Source organism: Polyodon spathula, chromosome 8 (assembly GCF_017654505.1).
Source record: "Polyodon spathula isolate WHYD16114869_AA chromosome 8, ASM1765450v1, whole genome shotgun sequence".
NCBI lineage: Eukaryota > Metazoa > Chordata > Actinopteri > Acipenseriformes > Polyodontidae > Polyodon > Polyodon spathula.
Window position 1 is genome coordinate 36,176,309 of NC_054541.1, and position 6,842 is coordinate 36,183,150.

The window sequence follows — 6,842 nt, forward strand, 5'->3', positions numbered from 1 at the left end:
TAACAGTTTGTGAAAATGTGCTTATTCTTGTTGATATTTAAATCTAAATAGAAAAAGTAGACTATCCAGTATTTTGTGTTCATACCGACACCAGTAAACATTCTCACCGCAACATTAGAAACTGCACATTATTAGTTCATGAGCCTTTCTGAAATAGATCAATTTAATCTACCTTTAAAAAGGAGTTTTTGTATTCTGCATGATCAAGTAGCACAAATATGAACTGCTGTAAATGTATAATAAACTTATCCAATATGACTAAACAATATGGTTATCACCGTCCCTCCGGGGACCAGGTACAGTCCACACCAGACTGATTCACACTTCAACATCTAACATGCATAAGGGCTTGAAAAAAAAAAGGTAGAACTCCTTACCTTCATTTAAACAAACTGAATTTTACACATGGCTTTTTAGTCTTTACTAAGACAACATTGCTCAGACCAGATACGAAAGGCATCAAAAATGAATTGCAAAACGGAAGCGAGTACTGCTGTAAAATTGTCAACGAGACTTAAAAATCGCTACCCTGTACATTATCAGTAGCTAGGAGGAAAGACATGGTGCAGTAATAACACCACGTAAATACTAGGACATTCAACATGACTGATTATAACAATGATCAGACTAATTTGGTAAATTCTGGTGGGGGGGGGGGGGTACCTAAAACTATACATTTTATTCCCGGTTGGTGTAACCCCCACCCATCCTTACCTGTAATTGATGATTTCCCTACTTCACTGCAGCCGCATTGGCACTGCAGATGGTGTGTATACAGGAATCCGAATTCACCAATACTCCAAAATTGCAATTAAGATCTGTGAAAAGAATCCAGCAGCTTCCCTACATACACATTTTCCCTTTGTATTTTTGTAATCTGTAAATGTCCGATACAATTTTAGCAGCAGATCTCCATCTACGCGCTGATCAGCGAGTCCTTCTTCAACAACTATACCACGCTTAGCACTCTCAACCTCGGCTTCCTCAATCAGCTCCCTACCCGCTAACAGCTTTTGCTCTCTAAAGACGTAGCACTGCAGAAAGATTCTGAAATGGTTGCGTTCGGGGCAAATTCCTTGATATTTCGACTGGTCTGTACCTTATGGTGCTGGGTAGCTGCATAAAGTTTACAGGTTCACAGCTGACACGAGTGTTGTGATTTGAATTGATGTTTTTCCAGACCTAGAAGACTTGTTTGCCTGCCCGCCCCAAGCTCTCCACTGACTACATTATAGTGACATCTAGAAACTAGACGCTGATTGGGCTAATTGTAAAATTTCATTGCATAAATCCGAATGCACTGTTTCAGTGAAGGAGAGACATATACTGCACCTTGAAGGCTGCAGTTTTTTTAAAATGTTTATCTAAAGTACCAGCGCGATAGGTGTTAATGATGCTAATTAAAGTTCAGAAGGAAACAACATCTAAGTGGTATGTTACAACGCAGTAAAAAACGTGTGTCGTGTTTTTTTTTTTTTTTTTTTTTTGTTTGTTTGTTTTGTTTTTTCAGCAGAATGAGAAAATCTTGCTGCAAACACTGCAGATTATTTGTTCCATTTATATGATCGTAATTCATTTCCAGGTCATTCATTAATAGTGGTTTATTTAGCCGACCTTTGTCTGCAGAAATAGATCACTTGAATGTTATAAACACCGTACATGTGATACAGAGGTTGCTTTTCAGACCAGAAAAATAAATAAATAAATAAATAAATAGAACATATCAAAACAGAAAGAATGCAATGCATTCATTGAACAGTATGTTTCCTTTAGACTATATTAGCTAAAGCATTTTAGTCTTTACATTTGACCAATGCACTAAACAACTACTTGTTGACTGTTAACCCTTTGCTGCTGTAAATGTTTTATTGGTGTTCCCCCTTAAATATTATAATACTCCTTTTACATAATAGGGTTATTTTACCGAGCTGTTAAATAATCCCAAATAAATAACACAATAAATATACTAGTTTTGACGTGGTGGCACTAAAACACCATCAGCTAAAAGTGTTCTACCGGTACATAATAATAGTACAATGTAGACATTGCGGCGCATTGTCACCCTGGTTAAGTAGTTATTTATATATCCTGAACTTTAAGTGGTGTTTAATCCTTTCTATATATATATATATGTCACAAGTCATGGATATGACCAGTTTCTGAATTCAATAAGATCCTCTATATATATAATATTATATATATATATATATATATATATATATATATATATATATATATATATATATACTGTGCAAAGTTTTAGGCAGGTGTGAAAAAATTCTGTAAAGTAAATAGACATTTTAATAGATTATACTGATCAATTAACAAAATGCAAAGTGAGTGAACAGAAGAAAAATCTACATCAAATCAATATTTGGTGTGACCACCCTTTGCCTTCAAAACAACAAAAGGCATATAGTCAGGTGTATGATTAAACAATTATACCAAACTGGTGCTAATGATCATCAATTCAATATGTTGGTTGAAACACAATCATAAACTGAAACAGAAACAGCTGTATCGAAGGAATAAAACTGGTTGAGGAACAGCCAAACTCAGCTAACAAGGTGAGGTTGCTGAAGACAGTTTACTGTCAAAAGTCATACACCATGGCAAGACTGAGCACAGCAACAAGACACAAGGTAGTTATACTGCATCAACAAGGTCTCTCCCAGGCAGAAATTTCAAGGCAGTAAAAGTAAAAAAAAAGTAAGTAAAAGTAAAAACCCAACATTATCATCGTGGAAGGCCATCTACGTGTATGCTGTTATAAGTATTTTCCTTTAAAAAGGGGGACCGCTATAAGAAAGCAATGAAAAAATTATTAATCCACAATATATTATCTGGGTCATTTTGTCACTGCCCAGTGTGAGAATGATATATTCATTTTGTGTTCCATGAGCAATACCTATGGTTATTTCCTTTACTGACCTGTATAGAGTATACGCAGAGTAAGAGTTTGTTTTGCTAGATGCTGCAGTCGACCAGTTCAAAACTGAGGATATAAACCAAAGGGATGAACAGCAGGCTTCTAAACCCTGCATTGTAGCTCCACCTGCAGGTAGCATGAGTATTGCAACACAAAACGGTTCACTTTCTTCCAATTAGTTATTCTCAAAATTAAGATCATGTATATTGTTGAATGATAATTTCTCGACAGAAGATGAATGAAAGTATGTAATAACTAACGATATTTTAATAAAATGCTTTTTTTAGATGTGGCACTTTTTATAGTTCACGCTTTTATGGCTTGTTGGTTCTGAATCAAGTAGATAAATATAAATACGTTTAAATATACCTATAAATACTGTCCTGTTAAATACTCAGTAAATAAAATATTTATCTACCGAGTTTAAATATGCAGTGTTGAACAATGAATTATTCACCAAAAACATAATCAATTGTCATGTGTTTACTGGATAAAAGGAATATCCTTGTCAAAGTTGAAGTAACTTGCATTCTAATAAGAATAAAAATAAATAAATAAATAAATAAAACGAATGGTTTTATTCCTGATGACATTTGCAGTTTTCAAAGCTTTTGTTTTAATAAGTACTAAGCCTTTTCACGGCTCTTGTGTCATTTCTATAATGTGAATCAGGGATGAAATTCTCAACAAAAAAAGTACAGGTAGTCATATGTACACAATACATTTATGAATACAGAATGAGCCTTAAAAGATAACTGATAAAATATAACCAATTCATCATAAACACAGGAGCTAAAAATGCTGAAAGCATTGTACCCTTCTGCATGTATCACTCAGTCATGTATTCTAATATAACACTTAAGTTAAAAAGTATTCTGAAATATTGCACTATGCAGTAACTGCTGTAGAGAGCGTTTTGTTTCAAGATATCCTAAAAAAGGGGAAGATGTTATAGAAGATGTGTATAAAGAAAACAACTGTGTTATCAACAAATGATACAAAAAGGTCAAAGTCAAACAATGAACAATACAGGCTGAAATGCATTTCTATTCTTTAATGCACCAGGCACTACTCTTAAAAAAATTATTTGGCCATTTCAATCTCCACTGTATTCTTTGAAATCCTCCCCATACTTTCCAGACCCTGGATGCTCACCTACAAGAAGACCTGTTATTTTATTTTTTTTATTTTTTTTATTACTATCCTACAATATTTGTTGTGTGCTTCTCTGCTGTGTTTATGTGTAGATGATTAATTATACCATGATCTATTCCAGAAAAAAGATCAGTATATTTCAGGCAGAAACAGTATAAAAGTATACATCCAGTTTTTTGTTCATTTTAAATCCCTAGCACTGTGGTTCCTATACAATAACAAAGTGATAAATTACACATTTTCAGAAAGTAATATCATTACTGGGGTTTACCTATGCCTTTACACGCAATTGCAAACTCAAATTTAACTTAGATAAACTGTAGAAAAGGGGGCATTGTAAATGTACAGTCCTCATAGCAGAAAATACTAGGATTACAACAAAACTAAACTTTGGTCACTGCACTTCAGATTTACCTTGCAAGTTGGGCCAGTGTTTGGAAAGAGTATAAGCACACCTGCATCTGTATCCCGATTCTGAGTCGCTTGCCCAATCTGAAGAAGCACTTTACGTTGTTGATCCTGTTTTTTTATGTCAGTCCCTACTGTCCCACACATCACCTTGCATTTTGTGCAAGACAAAGCACGTTGTGATCATTATTTCTAATATTTATCAACTGTGTAATTTATGGCGGACACCAACGTGAATTTTTTCCTTCAAATCCGTGTGCAGCAATGGCAATTAAAATATTCAGATAGTTTTTTCCCAAACTTAAGAACATTATAATTACTCCATGCTGCTGTTTTCACTGCTAAAGTCTTCTCCCACTGATGAACCAGTGAACACTGACACAAAGCAAAATGACGCATGCCAAAATAAAATCTTATCAGAATGAAAGGTCGGCCAATCAACATGCAGTGATTATACTGACTTTAATGGTGAACAATAGCAGCTAAGAGACAGAGACGCAGTATTAGGAAACATAATGCAAGCAGCATGAACTGTGCTGAATTAAAGCACATTTGAGAAACTTTGAGCTAATGTGAATGAACAGAATGCAAACACTTTGGATGAAAAGCAGATGAAATAAGTTCCTTTTACCCTGTACCAGCATTAAAATAAGACCCAGTATGGAGTACCAGTGAGTATGGACAGAATTTCACCCCTGCTGTTACTAAAGTTTTGGAGGGCTAGGCAAATCTTTGTAAGTGCCTTTTGTTCTGGAGTCGTACCCCAAACAAGCTTCATTCACATTATACAAATTACACTACCGTCTAATTTACAAGGGAGTACGTGTATGGGGAAATCTACCTTTAAACTACATACATAATTTCTCTAGTTATGTTAATTATAAACAAGTGAGTCGTCTGTAAAAAAAAAAAAATATATATATATATATATATATATTAGTGTGATGAGGCAAATGAGATCTGGAGGTGTGCAGATCGACTGACATGAATCCTTTACAGCCAATCAGGAAGCTTGTCCAAGGTATTTTACATTTAGCTTGTCCAAGTACATCAATATATATTTACACAGTAATGATATTTTTATTTTATTGGTCATTAAATGACATTACTCCTGTATAGCTACTAATGGCAAAAGTTGCATTCATTAGTCATACCTTGGTGTCACTATGTTATATGACCTTGGTGTCTCTGTCTCATTTTTGGCTGGTCGTTCATTAATCATTGCACAAGGTTAATTAAACTAAGGGTATGATTTTTAATGGGAACTCTTTAAAATATATTATAGATTTCACAAGTTTAAATTGCACATATACAATAATCGCATCAACATGTACAATATAAATAGAGTAAGCATCGGCTTCTTATGTGGGGCATAAGAAGCAGCGTGTTCCAGATAATGTCCCTTATTTAAGATTCTCCACAGGCTGTGTTGTGCCCCCAATTAACCCTTTTAAACTGGCACAGTGTAGCCTGTAATGAGAGATGAAAATAAATTACATGCAGCTACTGAAACATGCTTTTGGTGAAAAATTCCCTCTACACCCCGTCACCAACTGCTGCATTGATTGGTCAACAGTGATCGGCCTACTAGCATTAATGCCAACTAGTTTAGGTTTACAGCTCCCAGTGTAAACAAGGCCGTAGCCTCACGTTGGAAAGTGCCTAGATAGGGCCTTGCCGGGTCCTGGAACGGTTTGGAGAAGTACTTTACAGGGAATGCAAAAAAAGATAACTTTAAATGTCTATTGACAAGCTCTTGTGAATGTTACCAGTGGTATATGATAAAAGCATACAAAAGACTTGTAAGGGCATAGCATGGTAAAGCACAGTCAACCATGATACAAATGGTAAAGCATTAGTAAGAGCTACAAAAATGGATTTGGTAGTTGCTGAGCTGGTGGGAATGTTTAAAGCTTTCTTGGAGGTCCAGAAAGGGCGGGAGGAATGTTTGGAGAAAGATGCAGCCTGACAAGACCAGAGATGAAAGGTGATGCAGCATCAATTTGGTTTGTTACAAACTTAGATGGGCGATCAAAGCCATATAATCAGACCCAGGTCTGTTTTAAGAGCCTAAGTTGAGGAAGTTGAAAGACAAAGAGGATATTGAACAATTTCTAATGACATTTGAAAGACTGGCAGCAGCTTGTCAATGGCCAATAGATGACTGGGGAATCCGGTTGGTGCTCTTCGTTCCTGGAAAGGCCTTAACTGCTTATGTAGCCATGGAGAAAGAAGAAGACTTTGACTATGAAAAACTCAAAGAAGCCATTCTAAATAAATACGAGATTAATTCAGAGACTTACCGACAACAATTTCGTGCCATGAACATTCTTTCTGGAGAAACTCCTAA

The 6,842-nt window shown here is 35.4% G+C and overlaps 1 protein-coding gene across 2 annotated transcripts in view; it reads right to left on the reverse strand.

Moving 5' to 3' along the window:
• Positions 1-1,207, reverse strand: part of plxna4 (plexin A4) — a 242,437-nt gene extending 241,230 nt beyond the window's left edge. The window contains exon 1 of one of the 2 annotated variants that reach the window (XM_041257784.1): positions 1,100-1,207. The gene's annotated coding sequence lies outside the window, so the exon portion shown is untranslated. Of the gene's footprint in view, positions 1-714 lie in introns of both variants that reach the window. The other variant, XM_041257783.1, reaches the window with a different exon arrangement.
• Between the last annotated feature and the right edge of the window lie 5,635 nt (positions 1,208-6,842).